Here is a 19771-nt window from a genome sequence, read left to right on the forward strand (position 1 = left end):
ACAGGATTCCTGACCAACGTGGGCGCCTGTTTAACTTTAGGGTCCCTGTGTGCCACCAGCATAATATACTGATCTTAGAAAACACAATTTGTGAGTATTTGGAGGTTTTATTACTGTACTTGTTAAAATGCATGGGATATAACAGCAGCAGCATTTTGTTAATAAATACAATTTAAACACACAGGTAATTTTGGCTAATAATCCATTTTATGTATTTACATTGAAAAAAGGCAAGAACAGGGTATAAAAGACTAGGATTTAAAAATGCCTATCGGTTTCCAGCTGAATATAATTGCAAAGTAATTTAAATACTTTGTATGACTTTAGCAATATTCTTCCTTTAAAAAACCCACACACTTCAAAGTGTGCAAAAAAATGTTGAGGGGAGTGGGGAAGGTGGATTTCTCTAGCTTTTATAAAAAAAGACTCTTGTCCAGACTCCTAATAGGGATATAATATTTTTGAAAGACTTGCTGTCACACGGAGGAGACTCTGGCAGGGGCCAGTAGTGGAATGCTGGGCTCTGCAGTTCAGGCACCATAAAATCACATTGCTTCCAGGACTGTACGTTAAATTCCACCTCAGGTACTTGATTTTGATGGATACTGAGGAATTTAGTAAGATCCGAAACAGCCTTTGTGTTTGTCACTTCTGTAGGGATAAGGAATTTGGTCGTAGCACAGAAGTAATTAGGATTTATCTAAGTGTTACATAGAAAGTTTGCATTTTTTCTTATGAATTATTTAGAAAAATCAGTTTACATGCAGTACATTGGTTCCATGTGTATTTCTAAAATGAAGCAACAAATAGGTAAAAAGTTTGAATGTTGATATTTTAACAATACATTGCAGCTTTTTTCTTAGATATTTAATGTTCCTGATGTTGATCTGTTTCTTGAACATGCAAGTAAGGTTGAAGAGTGAGCAAAACTCCTACTCAATGAACAGTGTTCCCTTGTCTACAGCAGGAGCAGTAGTGCTGTGGAGAATTTTTAGTTTTTCTGATTTGAATCATTTAATGAAAAAAAAAAAAAAAAAAAAAAGTGGGCTTTGGGGTTTTATCCTTCACAGGGGCTTCTCTGTGAGTGCCTGAGTAGTGTCTGTCAGTCATCAGCTTTACTTCCTTTAAACCTATGCATCTAGGAGGGGTTTGATTATCCCTTTGGGAGTTCTCCTTCCCAAAGCAGTGCATTTTTTGGCTTTGAGATGCTGTGAACACACAATAGCTCCCATTGCCATTGCCTGCTCTGGAAGCCGTGGGCAGGAAATTCCATTTAATCAGTGTCTGTCCACATCCAGCACCCTGATACCTCGAGGAGTGTCAGCACAGTTCATTGCACCCCTTTCCAGGCATGGTTTTAGAAATTTGGAGCTTTGTACTCTTGCCTACGCCCACTTAAATAAATATTTGAAATCAGAATAACTTAGCAATGGATGGATGAAGCAACTTCAAGGTGTTGCCTTCAGTCTTTCCAACTTCAAACCACTTACTTCAGTAGCATCATTACCATGGAATTGTTCAAATTTATTCTTCTTGTAGTAGAAGTTTCACGTAGGATCTGAGTTTTGCTCATACACCAAAAAACTTTTCCAGGAACAAGTAATAAATTGATTGTTCGAGTGGTCAGCTTGGTGGTATTTGAAATGCTAGAAAAGGTCTAGAGAAATGTTCTCAAGAATAATATTGGATGTTTGGGCTTTTCTTCTTGTAAGGAAAAATATTGCTATTGAATTTTTAATTAATTTTATGAAGATAAATATGTTAGAAGTGGTAACTGAAGCATCAACTTAAAGAGGAGAAGAGAGAGAAATGTGGTCACCTCATGTTTTTAAGTTATTGTGGTGGTAATTGTGAAAAAGTAAACTGGGGAAAATACATAGGAAATTTCCACTATAGAAAATGTCTTGTCTGAAGTTTACTTTGTATTTCAATTTAAGCAAGCAATGAGTATTTTTTAACTCCTTAATAAAAATCAAGCTACTAAAGTCAAGCTTTCAGTTGACTTCAGTGATAGGGATTTTGGAGTTTTTGTTAGAAGGATTGTGTCACAAGATTGTATCTTTCTAGAGTTAAGAGATGGGAACAAAGACTTCACAGGGCCTCAGTTATTTCAGAGAGTTTTTCAGTGTTTTGGGGGTTTTATATGTATTTCAAGATTGGGACATAATTTATGGCATCTCCTAGGAACTAAGCATAACTTTTGAAATGTGTTAACTTTATTTGAGGATAAAGTTTTGAAAGTATTACTTTGCCAAAAATAGGTATATTTCCAATCTAGGTGAAAATCAGCTTAGCAGAGTTATCTGCTTTTAATTTCTGTTAACTTGGAATGTGTTCCAAGGGAAGGGAATGTGTTCTCCTAAGCTGAGCTGAGAGGAGATCAGGAATTCAGGAATACACTGATCCCCAGCTGCTGGCTGTGCCCAGGGATGCCTTTTGGAACACAAGAAGTACACAGTCACCAGATGGAAGAGAAACACAGGCTTGTCCTTTCAAAGGGTGCATCACAAATACGTTTCATTTAAAATCCAAATGCTGTGGGACTGCATTTGGGTGAGATAGCAGACAGTGGAAAGAAATAAATGTGTCACTGCCAAAACTCTCTTCTGGTGGCATTTCCTTCTAAATTTGTCATATCAGCCATGGAGTTCTTTGTCTGTAGGAATAAGTCTTTTCCATTTTATTTTATTTTTATTTTCTTTGTAAGGTATCCAGTGGAGATGTTAAGGAATTGTGGCAAAGTCTCTGTCTTGAGTGGCTTTGTGCACTCACTACTTTTACTTTAGCTGAACTTCAGTTTGGACAGTGGGGGGACGTGTTTGCTTTGTGGGATTGGAGTTGAGTGCAAACATTTCTGCTTTCTGTTTGTCCTCACCGTGCCTGTTGCTCTTTCCATTGCTCTTACCTGTGCTAAATTGCAGAGGCTGTGATTCCCTTCATTGTCTTTGAGAATGAAGCACAGGATGGCTTCCTTCACCAGGTTGCAATCAGAGACTTTTTTGGTTTGGTTGTTTTTTTTTTTTTTGTTGTTCTGTAGTTAATTACAGATTTCATGCACAGCAGTGAGGCTTCTGCAGAGAGAAATTTCACTGATGGTCAGGAATATTTCAAAAATTGCTTTCGTCTCACAGGAGTGGAGACACGCAAACTTTTTCTATTAAAATGGAGAAACTTGCTTGAGTCAGCAGTAACATCCAGATTCAGCAAAACTAGGTTATGAATCCGAGCAATTAAACATGACAAAGAGCCCGGTTTTACTGCCTGGACTTAATATCCTTCCAGTATTTTTTATGAGACATAAAAACTTCAAAATGTTCCTTTGTGTCAGGTGTTGACAAAAACAAGGTATACCTCCATACACCACAAGTTCTTGAAAATCCTCTTGCATTACTTTTGCACCCACAGTTTTTATTTAAGTAGTTTTATTCTCAGGAGAAGGAAACACTGTTCTTTTCCTCTGTTTTGGATATACCTGGAGTTTGGCAGCTACTCATTAATTACCTACATTTTGGTAGAGATAATTAAAAACACACTGGTTAAATATTTAGAAATTATTGAAAGAAGCTTTTAAAATCAATATTTAATATGTATGAAATATAAGGTTTTGCTAATGATGATTAGAAATCCCACCAACATTTTCACGTAGAAGACCAGAGGATCTGCATTGTTGTTGTGTTTTTGGTTCTTTTTTAATCTTCTGTTTTTATGTATTTGATGTTGAGAAATTTTAAGCAGATTTCCTCTCTGGTAATTACTGCAAATTTAGCTGGGAAGAGGAGGGGAGGGACATAAGCAGATGTAAATCATGGCACTGATGACTAATGACCCAACCCAAAACTTCAGCAAAGATTTTCTGTTCACTGCTCCTATGGTGGAGATTGATGGGAAATCCTGAGAACAACCTCCCACACTTTGTAATGTGAATTATTCTGCTTGTGCTGTGCTGCTCCCTGGACAGCTGTTTATGTCTTTTTTAACTTAAATGTTTTCCTTGTTAAAGTTGACCTTTCTGATTCCATGACTAATAGGAATCCAGGAATGATGTTTGATCATTTTTCCAGATAAATGACTTGTAGCTTACATGAGGACTTGTTCCTGACTGCTAATTAACCTGACTCTAATGGCTTCTTTAACTGTAAAAACCTCTTACACCAAGTGAGAGGCACACGAGGCACTGAGAACTTGCACTGTTACCTGATGCTCTTAACAAAACCAGCATCATTTTGGGAATTTAAGCTGAGCCTGAGTATCTTTGGAGAACTGAAGCAAGTCTTCTAAGAACATAACATGTAGATCAGGCCCTGCTGGAGCATCCTGGCTCCCTCCTGGACTGTTTTATGTGAATTTTATGTTTCCATGTCAGCATGAAATGTTCACCTTTCTCCAGTTGCTCTGCCTTTCTGCCAGGACGTGTCCTTGTGGCTGTAATCCTGAGGACAGCAGGTCACCTGCTGCAATGTATGATAGCAGCAGGTTGTGTGTACAAGAGCAAGAGATGCATTCTATAGCAGAATAGATCTGCTGTCACCTGTGAGGGAAGGTTTGGTATTTGGCTGTGACACAGAGTAATCTCAAACCATTTGTTTGGTTTTTTTCTTGGAATATTTTGCAAGAGTAATGAAAGTTAATATCATCTCATGCTTTCATTTGAATACCTCAGCCATTTTCAAAACAAGTGTTTACTGATGAGGTCTGGATGATGAACAGTGGTGGGATATCCTGGTTTTCCACCTTGCTGGTTAAGCCAGCACCACTTCAGGCTGTAATCCTGCACTAATCTTCACAGTTACCAGGAAAAGCTGGATACCACTGCTGTGCCAGGGAGCAAAATCATCTCAGAAGCAGATCTGATTTCAAATGGCATTTCATTCCAGTCCTGAGGCTTTCCCAGTGCCAGCAGAATCAAAAATCCAATTGTGGCAGACTGAGCTTTGTACCAACAGAGAGGCTGTGGGAAGCAACTTAATTTCATTTTGACTTTCATATTTGAAAGCTTGAGCTGTTTTCTTATCCTTGCTCACTCTTTGAGACACAACAGGAAGACGGAATTTACTAAAGGGAAATATTAAGAATTGGCATTGGGTATTTTACTATATTTTCTTTACTTCCAATTATATTTTCAAGATGTCACAGTCTCTTAAACAAGTTTCTATGTGTTTATGAGATCTGGTAAATCAAATTGAGCACAGTCATGTGACTTCTTAGCAGAAGTTCTGTTTGCCCAATTTTAATCTCGAGAGCAGAAGGTTTTAGCAGCTCCCTGTAGTAGCTGTGGCTCACTGACTGCACCCCTCCTGAATGCAGGGACTTCAGGATGGTCTTTAGAACTGGAACCTGGGGGTTAGGGGAGAGCTCAGCTGTGAAAAGTGTTACAGCCTGAGAGTTATCAGTGAAATGAGGCTTTAAAAGGAGGGTCCAGGGGGATGCTGATATCAGGCAGCAGCTACTGATTCCCTGTGAAGGCTGACCTAGAGCAGAGGCTGGACAGAGCTAAAGAATAAAGCAGGGATTTATTAGGAGGCCTCAATGGATCCACCTTGGGCAGCACCAGAGCCCAGCCAGGGCTGCACCCAAGAGGAACCAAAATGGTCCCAAAATGCACGAGCGCTCCCGGGGGCTCTCACTGGGATCAGCTCTGCTCCATTTGCACCTTGCAGTTCATTGTCCCATTCCAGCTTTAGCCCATGCAGTCCCATCCTGCTTGTTTTTCTCTCCTCAGCCCACGCTGTTTGTGCTCTTGGGCCTGAGATTTGGGTCATTTGTCCTTGGTCCCCAGCTAGAGAAGGAACTGTTTGGTCTCCCTGTCTGCGAAGAGAGCTCACCATCCCCTCATGTGAAGCCCAGACCCACACACTAAAGTAGTACAGAATCTGAAACATATAAAAGCTAAAACCTGAGACATTACTACAAGAACTGAGCTCCTGTGCAATCCTTTATGTCCTGCAGGAGGAGAAACTGCACTGGTCAGGTCTTGGTCTAAGTAAAAGAAACAAACTTTTAAAAAAGAATAAGTGCAAAGAGCAAACATCAACAATGCTGTAGACCTTTATGAGCTCTTCCTGCAGCAGCCATGAGCTACTGGGCAATGAAAAATAAAGCTCAAGCCTGTTTGTATGTTGGTATTTCTTCTAATTAATAGAAGTATTAATAATATAATTAATATTTCTTCTAATTAAGTAATAGTGAGTGTTTCACTAATTAATGATTGCATTCCAGGCCTGGGCAGGGCACTCTGCAGAGGGGAGGCATTGTGGCAGTTCTGCTTTCATTCATTTTTGCCCACATGTAACTGAGCAAGCAAAGAACAAAACTTCATCCGGGTGTTACAGTGAGACATTTATGTGAAAAAAATCCTTTTATCCCAGCTTGCAAGAAAATTATAAAAATGTCTCATCTTTTCCCATGTACTTTTTTTTTTTTTTTTTTGGTCACTTTAAAGGCTTCGTCCTAAATATTGTTGTGGATTTTTAAAAACAGTGATGCAGAGGACATTCTTCCATGTCATGGAGCCCAGCCCTGCTCCCTGCAAGGAGTCAAGTCTCACTGGTGATTGACATCCTGTTAATCCTTCAAACTGTCAGAAAGGGGAGGTCCCTTCCCTCCTCAGACCACCTGTTCCAGTGCTAAGAAGTCTTTACTGGGTTGAAAAATATTTTTTTGCTAGACAAATAAAAATTTTCCATGCTGCAGATGACCTCAGTGTTTCATCTTCTCAGGGAACCTGAAGGAAAAAAGATTTCCCTGCTCCCTGTGTGAGTCTTTTCTGACAGAGGCTCTGATTCAGACCTGATGTTTCTGTCCCAGGCATTTTAATTTCTGTATTTTGCTTCAACCTTTCCTAGATATCATTTAGATTAGAAGTCTTTATTTTGCATCTAAGCCATTCTTTTAGAATGTTTTACATTTAAATAAAAACATTGCATTTTAGTTTACCTTGGAAGACAAATATTGGCCATGATTTATAATCAGGATTATAAAATTATTATTGTAAGATGTCAGACATTTGAGTCTGTAGCTCTCACGGCTGACTCGAGATCTCTAAGCTGCCTATTGGGCTTTTTTGCAACAGAGGTTATGAGGTTTTTTATTTTGCCAAAGTCTGCTAGAAAGCTTTATTACTCTCTCAAATTTATAGAAGTGTGGATATGTGTGTGTGATCAACTGTCTCATAAAAAGATAAAAGTTATAAACTTCTGTTGATACATTCAAGACTTGATTAGCTCTGCCTGCTCTCGGTTCACATCCTTTCTCTGGATGAATTTCTCTGAATTATTGCTCTGTACATTTATTCTGTCAGTTTAACCTCACAGGACAAGTGTGGGGTGACAGGAAGTGCAGGGCAAGGATTCAGAAGAGAAGTGTGGGGTGAAGGAAAGGCTGTGAGGTGATGCTTCAGCCTCTGCCTGAGCACTCCAGCCCCTCTGCCCTCCGGGGAGGTGAACCCAGGAGGATCTGAAGGGCTGTCCTTGGGTAAGCTCCTTCCTTCCAGCCTGTGCTACCCAGGATCCTGGGTTACCACACAGCAGCAGCTGGGAGCAGTGGGTCATTCCAGCCCTGCAGAACTGAGGGGGAAGCACAGCTGGGGTAAAGTGGAAAAAGCCTCTGCAGTTTTGAAACACATCTATGGAAAATGATGCAAATCTAGTCCATGAATTTGTAGTAAACCTTTTTTTTTTTTATGTAATTAGCAGCTAAATGAGTAATATTATAAAATAATGGTGTGTGAGTCACTGGCTGGTGCACAGCTTGATTTTGGCTGTGGTGTAGAAGAAGAGAAGTGGAGGTTACAAACTCCAACTAATCATGCACCAAGTGTATGACTCAGGTAGATTATCTTGTGCCTTCTCAGGAGGGAGCTGGCTTGGGCTGCTCTTATTTCCTTCAGGTTTTAGCACCACTGGAGGAGCCAAGGGCATTTTGCCCATTAAGATAACAGAGGACAAAGATGGATGAGGGAGCTGAGATTCTTATGGGGAATTATCTTTAGGAATGGCATGCAGGATGTATACATTTATTCCCCCAAAGCTTTGTCTCTGTGAAGCACAAAGACTCTAAAATTCTAACTGGATCCAAGCAGGTTTTTTCAGACTGTTTTTTCACTGAATAAAGGAAGGAGAGTTAGGTAGCTACCAATCCTTTTTAGTTATTATAACAAATTTCCAAATTTTACCTATGTTTTAAGAAAACTTGAAACATGGAAGAAAAGAGCCAGACAGCACTGCAGCTTTGACATGTTTCATTTTGGCATTGTAAAAGGAATTGTCCTTTTTTTTCCCCACTGAGAAATTTCCTTTTCATTTTCCTGAATGTTGTAGAAAGTGCCTGGGTCCAACTTGAGTTAGTAACAGATGTTTCATTTGATCTTTCAATCCTGCATACACAAGACTACATTTCTGCTTAAAGAAACAAATTCTGACACGTAATTGGATGTAACAGCATTGACATGTTCTTCTCCTCCATGGCTGCAGTGAGTAGGTTGGGAAGCTGTGGGCTAAATTACACAAAGGAAGGTTTAGATTGGGCATTAGCAAGGCTTCCTGATCGTGAGAATACTTAATATTTAATCAGATGAGTTAGGAAGATTATGGGATTTCTATTACTGGAGGCTTTTAGGAAAGGTTTGGGAAACAAATGCCAGAAAAATGCAGCTATATATGTAACCATGTTCTACAGAATTGATTTATAGCTGACAGAACTCGTTCTCAGTGCTGTGTTTTTCTAAGAAAGAAAATCTTTCTCAAATACCAAATTTAATTCCCATTTAGAGGCGAATCTCTCATGTTCTTACCAAAAGGGTTTTTAACCCAAGTTCAGAATGTGACCTCCTGCTGCTGTCACTCTCCATGAGGTGAGGCAGTCAATCAACATCAGAAGTGTTTCCTAGGAACAGAGTTTGGAAAATACTGGAGTTTTGCAAAGTTTCTGATAAAACCCTGGATCTTTTTTTGAGGAACACTGCAGTGAGGAGTGTGCACCTCTTCAGTCCCTGCTCGCAGCTCTCCTCTGGGGTGTCTCTTCTCTCACACTGTGCTTGCTGGGGACACTCAGCTGGAGATGGCCACTTAGTTCTGAGAAAGTCCTTGCTCTGTATTTATGGGAGCTCTGAGTAATCCTCTCGATGATTAAGACAGGTATAATAGACTTGATGTGTTTGAAGATTGCTTCTGTATAAGCTCTTATAACATCTACAGTACATACCCCAGCTCCCCTTATTCCTGTAATATTGCCTTTAGCATTTAAAATACAGACATTTGGAATCTATTTTTGCTTTGTTAATAGAAAGCAACTTCTTTATCTGAGGACTGTGCAGACTTTCACACCTATTAACATAACATTAAAGTTTTTTTTAATAAAAAGCTGATTACACAGAACATATTAGAGCTCAACATTAGTTAAGACTTTTTATTTTACTAGTTGAGAAGTGTAAGAGTGCCTTGGGGTCAGAGAGGCTCTGTTGTGTTATTTCCTATGTAGTATTCTACAGAGTGAATATAGGAGCCAGCAACCTCTTGCCAAAAAAACCTCCAGCTGAGGAAATAATAGAAATAAAAAGGATGTGTTCTTAACCAGTGGTCCTTCTCTTGAGAATTTCAGTTTACCAACTGAAACTGAAGTTAATTCAATGTGAGGAGGATGAGCACGCTGGACAGCCTCTTTGCACTGTGTTTTGGGTTTTTGTAATCTAGTTACTAGAGCCAACAACACGTTTGGCACAGGATAGAACATTGTGTTACAGGGAACTGGTTCAAATCTTGCAGACAGTGCTCCATCAGTTGCTGTGCTTAGACAGAGAAGGAACAGCAGGGAAGCAAGTCCCAGCACCCTCCCCCTTTTGGTACAGCACAAGCCCCTGTTATGTCTTAACTGTAATTTTTAAAATTAATTTTCAACTTCTGGATAAACAAATAGTAAACCATAATATTCTGCTTAGAAATTATATTATTTTGAATGCAACACTGCTACTTATTACTATTAATCAAGTTCAAAGAAAACTGTCATTTTAAAATAGTCTGTGACAAATAGCAAACTGATATGGAGGCACTAAATAGCTTTCTGTAATATCTGTATTAAAAGAATAGCTGCCAAGATGGTTATTACTTACAGGCATTACAAACTTCAACAGGTTGATAAGGAATTTAATATTTTCATATGCTTCAGTGTAAAGCCATCTGTCACAGTGACAGAACAAAGTGTTGGGAACAAGAACAAACGTATGCTCATGGAAGTTCTCCATGAAACGTTAACAGGGAAGACACAAGATGCACAGCAGTACCTTGTAACAAGTGGGCAAGGGATTTGAAACAACATGGCCATCATCTTCAATATTTACAATTATCATTTCTTTTCTAATTTCTTTTTGTGTGGAAGTGCTAAAAAAATAAAAGTCTGTCAATACAGATGGTGAGGGAGACAGATATACCAAGGAAAATAGCATTTGCATCCACCTTTTGTAGTTTTTCATGTTCCTGCTCTCGTTTCCTGCAGTTTTAAGCTTCTGTCTGGGTACATCAGTGTATACATTAGACCTCAGGCAGTGTTTCATACATCTGCTGGGCTTTTTAGTGCAAATTAAACAGCCTCAAACACACACAGGAGCTGAACTTTGCTAGTACCTTCTCCCCATCCCCCATTTGGGAAGGATTTTTATTTGAGGCTGCACAGAATGAATCACATTCCAGTGTTTGAAGCCAGAAGGTGACATAGTGTGACTTTTAACCTGTCATACCCCAAATGTGGGACACAGTGTGGGCTAGTAAGAGATACAAAGGGATTATAGGGGGAAAAAATGGGACTGAGACATAAAAAAAGTGTTCAAGAAAAGTTACTTTGAATCTTTTGTCAGTGGTATTGCAAGAAGAAAGGTCTGGTTCTAAAAAATCCATATGGTTGGATTTTTAGTTATAAGGTATAAAGGATATATTTTACAGTGATCCTGTTATTTCCAGGCCTCCATTCTCTCTCCAGGTTTGGGTGACTGAGAGCAAGGATTGAATTCGATTGTGCCTTAGCAGCACTATGAATTTTCTAGGAAGCATATTTTTATGTTTTAGAATGATAGCTCCAAAAGAGATATGTGCTGAGGGGTTAGGGAGCAGGTTATGGCACAGTTCCCTCCCCCATTCAGGTCTGAAATGCTGTTCTCTGACACAGCTCGATGGACCAATTACCCAGCTTGAACTGGCAGCATCCCCAGTGAAGTGGGAATGGCAGGGCTCATTTTACCTTTTGAGGAATATTTTAAGGTTTTTTTTTTTAAGTTTTGCTCTCATAATCCATTTTCTTCACCAGATTTATAAACATAACACAGATTAATTTTTATCAGCCTTCAGAAATTCAAGCCAATGAGATGTAGAGGTGGGATTTCACAATCCCCTCGAGATAACAAAGCACAGAAGCATTCTGATGTTGGCATTTCTGCCATTCCGTGCTGGCTGGGAACGTGCACATCCTTCCATGTTAGACAGTCTGGAAGTTTGGGATTGATTGCACTGGGGCAGCTTTCTGCTCTGTGAAGTTGTTCCATGCTCGCCTTAAAGGAGCAAAATGTCTGAGCTTTTATTTGAGTCCCGATAAATATGCAAATTCCCAATTTTTGCTCGTCAACACTGACATCGTGTGGCAACGAGGAAAACCCCAGCCCTGCTTCAGTACCGAGCAGGGAGTAGTTAAAGAAAAAAAACCTTCTCAATTTTAACAAAACAGTCAAAAAGAAGTGTCTCCAAGACCTTCAGTGTTACCCTCTTAAATGAAGACAAAGAACCAGGTAGAGAGAAATACGGTGCCTTGCTCAGACTTGAGCTTATTTCATATCTGTCTTACTTTGGGCTGAGCAGGGCACTGGGAGCAGCTTTACCTTGGATTTTAATGTTGAAGAGAGGAGTTTGATCCTCAAGGCAACAGGTTTCAGTCATCAGGATATAATGTAGCTCCCCTTTGAGCACTCCTTGTATTTCCTCGGGTATCCAGGTTTGGCAACACATCTTTGACAATGAGTCTTGCAATTATGTATACCTGCAGTATTTAAAAAAAGATTCTGACAGGTAGAATTTGTGGGAGGAGAGATATCCTTCTGCTGTTCCATTAATTTTCATTGCATATTCCCATGTCCTTTTTATTCTGAGAACTGAATTTTCTAGTTCTCTGTGCCAGCTCTTGGTATTTATTTTGAGTCTGCTTTTCATTTCCTTTAAAAAATAAGCAGACTTAGTGTTATTTCTCGGGGTTTTGTGTAAGAATCTTGGAATCTTTTAACCCGTTTGATCTTCTGTTATAATCACGGATGTTCTCTTGGACCCTTTTCTAAAATTTGCATTCTAATTTTCATTCTGAATAAACTCTGTGTGGCTGAACCAGGTGTGTTACTGCAAATTATAGGAAAAGTTCCTGTCACGTGCCAGTGATTGTAGTGCTCTGCCAAGGGGTCCTGACTTGTTGTAAATAAGGTTTACAGATTATGAAGATGCTGCTGAGACTTCCTCTTACTGACAGAAACAGAGAAAAAATTGCAGAATTTTTTGTGGTGGCCTAGTTTCTTTGTCAAAATTCAGTCTCTTTCCCATTGTATTTCTCCCAGAATATGAATTGTAATAATACATTTGTAGCTTTTTTTAATTTTCCATATATTTATATGCATGGTAAAAATTTGTGAAGGTATTTTTTAGTACTAATAAATTGGCTTTTCTTACTCAGTGGACTATTCCCTTTTATTTGACTTGTATTTTGATGAACAATGGAAATGGGTGATATGATTGTATGCTAACACTGCCCAGCATCAAATATTGTGAAAATTATTGTCTAATGAATTCTACCATGCCATTAATTAAGATTGATATTAGCAAAATGAGCTTAGGGATTTGTTACATTTACTGATACTGATTCTCTAGAAGTTACAGAACCACAAGGAGAATGCTGAATATACTGTTTCCTCTAACAGAAATAAACTATAGAAACAATAAAATATGAGAAACATGCACAGTCCTAACAGATTATGTCAATAATCTGGGTGGGATTTGCTTCTCTTTGTGGAAGTTCAGTGTCCTGAGAGCAAGGGTTGAGCCAAGGCAGCTCAGTTGGTAATTAGTGTGGGCTTCCTCCTGTCCACATCTCTGTGCGCTCTCTCAAACTCTTCCCAAGTCCTGCAGCATCTTTGCAGCCAGTCCTGTTTGCTGTTGGACTTTCTGCTGTTTGTTCTTTCTGTGCAAACACCGAGCATCTCCTTTATTGGATTCCCTGGTAATACTATTTTCCAGCTGTCAAAAACATATTGCTTTGTTGAGAGATGAAATTTTCCCCCTAGAAAAGCCCAGGGTTTTTTTTGGCAGGTAGCTTGTCCTGTGCTGCAGTTTCTGTTGGTAATGAACCTTGCCCACAGGCCCCCAGATTGCACAGGAGATCCTGCTGGGGATGGTTTTCCCCCATTAATTATGGTGGTAGCTGCTGGTTTGTGGCACTTAGCACAGCTGATGTGCTCTCATTTGTTTGAGGATGTCTCTCAGGGAGGATCAGGCAGAGGATGGACCAGTTCAAGTGTAGTTTCCAGGCTGAGGTATGAGATGGAGCAGCAGCAGTTTGGGCGTGGACAGGAAGAAAAATTGAGGTACCTGCTGGGAAAAGGGGAGAGGGAAGGCAAGAACAAATAACTGCAGGTGCTCTGGCAGGGGGGATTTGTGTGTTCACAAGTGCATCCTCACACATCTGCACAAACACAAATACCTCTGTTCCTTTAAAAACCTGCCTGTTGCTGCAGCTTCCCTTTTATCTAATCCACATTGAAAGAAGGTTGGGAATCACAATTCTCCAAAGGCTGGGTTGAGGATAAGCATCTTAGAAATTGAGAAGAACTTAAAAGGATAGGGCTCTACCATAAATTGAGATTCCTTGCCCTTCTGTTCCCACTTTCTTTGGAGTCTTGCTGATGGCACTGAATTTCAAATGGAAGAAGAGAAATAACTTGAAAATTTACCCCCCCGCAAAGGAGTAATTGCCAAGTGCAAAGCCACTGATTAAAAACATATCTCTGAGGAGCCTAACAGGAGCTAATCCTTAGGATATATTTAACTGTCTAATCCCTTTCTCTGGGAAGTGCATCAAGAGGTAAAAATTTCTTCTCTTCTCCATAGGTTACCTAGTTCTTCACAGAGCCATTCCTTCACTTAGCCCAACTTAGCCCTTTCTTTTGTCTGTCTTTGACAGCTGATGAACAGTTAGGCTTCATTAAGAACACCATTGCAGTGCTTAAAAAGTACTTATTACCAAGAATAAGCTGCAAATTTCAAAGTTTATTTACTGTGGGGGCTCTAGTTAAATAGTTTCTCTCTCTGCTTGCACCTCTGTGGCATAGCAAGAGCCCTCCTGGCTGGAAAGGATAATAGAGGTATTATTTTCTCCCCTTAAGCAAAATGATGAGTTCCTGAAGTAATTGGCTGCAGTGCAAATTATAACTGCTCCTTTTGTCGTGACAGGACTATAATCATTTTGTGTCACTGGTCACCCCTCTGACAGCTTTTGGTTCTCAGTGCTACCAAGTGGAAGTAAAAGGAGAAAAAAAAGAGGGGCATCTTTGTTTTTAGCTGGTGGTGAGGCTTTTGGTGTTTACATGTTGTATTCTCCACTGTGTGGAGAAAATGACTTGGTGATTATTGGAATTATTTTTACAGCATAGAATAATTTGCCGTTGAGTGAAAACAGGAAAGCTACTTGAAATATTAAAAAGCATTTCTTGTCATCTAGGTTTTCTAATATGCAGTTTCTGTGAGATGTTTTAAAGTGTCACTTCAAGTCTGCCTTATGTATCTGCATAACTAATGCAGGCAAAGAAGAAAAGAGAAAGGAAAGCTGTTTTAAGTGAGGTAGTTAAGCAGTTAAACATTGATGGAATTGTACTCTGAGACCTTGGGGTGGGGGCAAGGGAGAAGGGCATTGTGATATAATAGATACAGGTAAAGAACTGTTTTGGTGCAGTTGTTGGTGTTTTTCATCAGCATCTCCCACGTGGACCATGATTCCAGTACACACTCTTGTAATCTCCTGCAATGGCAATGATTCAGCTCAAAAATCAATAGGGCATGAGGTGTTTCAAGTTCTCATTATTGTAATGTGTCAACATCACTTTAGTGACCCCAGAGCCCTATGCTGGCTGATTTGTTCTCTGATTTATTGTGCAATCTTGTAGGCAAACTATAATTTCACTTGTAACCAGAAACTCTGCTTTTATGGTTTGTGTCCCAGTCTCCAGCCATTAGGATGCTCAGAGATAATCAATACTTGTGTTTGCTGCTGAAGGTTGAATGAAGTTGTCAAGCAGCTAAATTACAAAGAATACAAACAAAAGAACATTGTTATGGCTGAGCAGGCCAGGAAATGTTTTTATTTAAATTTTCATTCCCTATCAACGCAAAAGTGCTTTTACTGCTTAGCATTGTCATAATTTATATTCCCCTCTATGCCTACCAGTTTCAGATCTTGAATGTAGTGGTTGTGGTGATTTACTCTATCACTTTGTCTTTAGGTTACCTGTGTTCCTTTATGATCCTATTATCTCCTCTGTATCTGTCCAAATTGAATAACATCATAAACAGGAAACAAATTATTTTAATTGCTCCAACTCAGCTTATTGTGGCTTTAATATATCAGGGGCAAAGCAGCAATTTTGCAGTGCTTCTCTTCCAGTAATGCTAATTTTGATGTTTGTTTCCATGATCAAAGTGCTGCAAGTGATACCAGCAGAGTCTGTATCAGTTTATCCTGGGCAATATCACACCAGTTAATGTATTTAGAATGTCTTACATAAACTGAGGTGGCTTTGCACAGTCCAAGGCTCTTTGGACTTGTATCCCTCACATACCTAACTGCATTGGAGGAAGCAAGATCTATCTGTATTTCTGATTTTTCTTGAAAAGCTGATGACTAGACAGTGTTTTTCCAGTGCACATAATAGATTTAATATTTTCCTCCTTCAGAAGTGCTTGTTTCAGTAGAACTTTCACCTTAACCATTGAGAGCTCACAGCTCACCTAATGAGAGAACTTCCAGTAACATGTCAAGGTATGGAGCCTTAGGTGGAATAAATCAGAAGTTGTGTGGTTTTTAAAAACTATATGAAGCAATAAGATCCATATTAATCACCAAATCTAATACAAATAGGAGAATATTCAGAACTGGAAATGAAATGGAAAAAAAAACCCAATATCTCAGATTCAAGGTCAGAGATGTTCTAATTTTCATAGTTGTTTAACAGGAATTTTGTAGTTACATTATGGAGTGTTTATTGTGTTACTGGGGGGATTAGAAAATTAAAATTATCAAGATTTTTTTTGGTTTTTGTCCTCTTTTTTCTCAAGCTCTCATATAAATTTTAGTCTCTGAAACTCATTTTTTTTTCTTCAGCTGTGTCAGTGTAATCTGGGGACACACCACTAAAATGGGGAACACTTTTTAACAGCTCCCATGTAGAACCATTAAATGTAGGTGTCACTATTGTTCAGTAGCCCATTAATATCCAGTGTCTCCAAGGACAGGTTGGTGTCATTAATGAACACATTGCATGTACAAATTTCCCTGTGCATTTGTCAGATGCTGAAAAATAGGAGTGTTTGGCTGCTGTAGGAAATGGTGCACAGGTTTCAGGTGCTTCCCCAAAGTGGGTATTAGCAGCCCTGGCTCACTGTGGATAGAGAGTTTTTAATAGGAAAATGCCCCATAATCATTTACTAAGCTGATCTATTTAAAGACCTTTATATGAAATTGATATAATTGTCATGGGGTTGGTATGGCTTTAAAAAGTTAACATCTCTGGCCTTATATATCACAAAAAAGATGTGGGTCTTTTCTGCAAGAGAGTTTGACCTATATAACAGAATAATCCGGAATAATTCAGAGCAGGGAGACGAGGGGGAAGATGGGCTGGAACAAACCTTTCAAGTGTTGCACAGGCCATGAAAATCTGGGGAGCTGCTGGAAGGTAGATAACCTGTGCAAATTAATTTGTCTCCTGTACATGCCATGATGTATAATTCAATTTGTTGCCAGTGTCCCACATTCTGGAGGCCAGGACTGGTTTCAAGTTTCTTGTCTAAGCCTCCCCTGTATCCCTTGAGGTGCTTATTTTAAAACAGAATGCCATAAATACATGGAAAACTTGCAAGAAAGTTCTATTATTTTTTTTTTTCTGAAAGCTTCCTCATCCTCAGTATAGTTTTTGAAGTTTACAGAAAAACCCTTTGTAGGCTGAGCATTTTTTCCCCTTTTGCTAAATACCCATTGCACCATCACCCAGAGATTTCTAATGTACAAAACATCAGAGATTTGGGTCTTGTAGCTTGCTCTGGATGCTTTGGGGAATAAGAGACATCTGTTGCATTATAACCCCTGTGTAACAAAATTAGATGCTTTTTCCCATCACTGTTTGCCATTTCAGCTGTATGCACACTGCTGTTATACTTGGTATCCCGTTAGCTATTTCTGGTGCAAGAAGCATGACCATTTCATATTCCATCACAAAGCAGACCTTATCTTGGTTTGAGTCATGCATTTAAATAAAAGGTCCAGCAAAATTCTGGCCATTTTCTTTAATCTAATCTATTTCCTTTGATCTGGAAGGGGAATCGTCTCACTGGGATGAGATTGAGTTGTAAGTATTTCCACTGGGTTTTGAAGGCAGCTGATCAGAAAACTTCTGCTGGGATCTCCTCACACTCTGCTGTCATTAGGTGTGGAAAATGGAGACTCGTGTTGGGCCCAGGAGTGTTGTCATTATTGCCAGTGAATTCTCCAAGCACGGTGTTAAGGAGCATTGTAGGGAGGAGAAAAAAGCGCTTTTTACTGTTTGTTTTGTTTTTTTTTTTTAAGCTTTGCTAGTCACTGTAATTCCAGCTGGATTTATTGTTTTCACTGTGCATTATTGAATTCCTGCTGGTGCTGCCACTGCAGGAAGCTGCAGCAATACCTGCATCCTGCTCAGTTACCTTTCGGGGGGCTGTGAAGCTCAGTGTTCTCAAAGCACTTTGCAAAAGTGCCTTCTTAAAAGGATATTGTGTGTGTGCACAACGCTGCTGTTCCTGCTGGAGCCTGGACAGACCACAAACCTCTGTGGCTGGAGAAAATGACTGAGTGCTGCTTTACCAAATCAAAGATCCTGTGCTCAAACCTGAGAAAAGAGAACTCCCACGGTGAGAGACAGCTTGTTACAGTGGCATCCAATTCAAGGTCACACACAGCCTCAGTCACGGCAGGGAAAAAAGCCAAATTAAGCATTTTTAGCAGTGCAAATATGTTGAGAAATATCATTAAAGGTGTGAAGATGCTGGAAAGGGAAACAGTGAAACCTGTGTAGCAGAGCAGTTGTGTAGGCAAAGTTACAGGGATGGGCATGGAGAGATGAAGTCGCTTCACATTTTGGGTATCACTAAAATACTTTCCTTACGTGATCCTGCTTTTGTGTGTGGCTTTGTGGCATCTCACTTTAGTCATTGCAGCTCTTACCCAAACAGATTTTTTTCTATATGTATAAATTGCTGTGAAACAAATGGGAAGGTCATTCCCTGTCACAGCACTGATTTGATGATGGGAGGTGTTTGCTTTTTTCTTGGGATGAGCAATATTTGGAATTTTGGACGAAATTTACATCTATGAGATTTCTTAAATAAGGCTCACTAACCTTTATACTCAAATACTTTATATATGTATCAATTATATTAATTCTGTATTTGTTCTTTAATGGTACACCTAATGCAATTGCAAAATATAAATGGTGTCTCCTTTGCCTATTACTGAGGAAATGTTTGCACCTGCAAAAAACAAATGGATTGAGATAATTTTTCATTCTCACGGGATAACAAAGCCTGAAAGAAATATTGACAGTTTCAACTTTAATATAATTTAAATGATATTTTATAATATTCTTATGTGATATTAAGTAGTAAATATCATTGATCTATTTTCAGCACAAAGTGATGTTGATCAGAGCATGGTAAAATTGCTGCTTTTTATTGTATACAATATTGGTAAATTAGTAAGTAAACTGATTGGAACTGTTGGTTCATTTTAGGGAGCTCTGAGTTAAACCATTCTGTCTTGTAGGGGATGGAGATGTCCAGATCATACTCCAGGCCCAGTGTGAGCTCTGCAGAAAGGCCCTTAGAAGGGTCATTCCTGTGGAGAATTGATCCTTGGGTACCGCTTGTTGGGATGGTTTTTTCTGCCCACTCTTGAACTCTCAAACTCTCCAGTTTAGAGGCATGCTAAAGTCAATGAACAAGGTGATGTTCAGGTGGGTGCTGTTGTTCTCTCTGTGCTATTACCATTCATGCTAGAACTGTGCTTTGTGGACAGTAGCTGCTCACTAAAATGAGATCTGGAATCATTACAAGGTTCAGCAGTGAGCCATATGTTTTGGGGTGGGAACTGAAATTTTCCTTTTTGACAGATTTCCATGAAACTGGGATCCCACTGGCATCCAGATTTTCCTGGAAAGGATTTTCCAGGATGCTGCAGAGAGGGCTGATGCTCAGGCTGGGCACTCAGTGAGCTGGCAGAGGAGGAGGAGGGCAGTAGCCTGGAGGTGTGTGTCTGTCCCAGGGCAGAGGGAGTGCCTGGGAATGCTGCAGGACCACACTGAGCAGGGCTGGGGCTTCTCTTGACCATCCCACATACTCACAGTAGGTACTCATCTAAACTTGGGTTTCACATTTGGAATGATTTGCCATAACAAATGTTCTTCTCTTCTATCTTTGCTGGCCAGATCTACAGCAGAGCCAGAGCTGTCTCTGAGAAG

At 39.6% G+C, this 19771-nt stretch overlaps 1 protein-coding gene across 4 annotated transcripts in view; it reads left to right on the forward strand.

Annotated features, from left to right (window-relative positions):
• Nucleotides 1–19771, forward strand: part of RBFOX1 (RNA binding fox-1 homolog 1) — a 1011377-nt gene that overhangs the window by 416862 nt on the left and 574744 nt on the right. The gene's annotated exons all lie outside the window — the stretch shown is intronic.

Source organism: Vidua macroura, chromosome 16, assembly GCF_024509145.1.
Source record: "Vidua macroura isolate BioBank_ID:100142 chromosome 16, ASM2450914v1, whole genome shotgun sequence".
Taxonomy (NCBI): domain Eukaryota; kingdom Metazoa; phylum Chordata; class Aves; order Passeriformes; family Viduidae; genus Vidua; species Vidua macroura.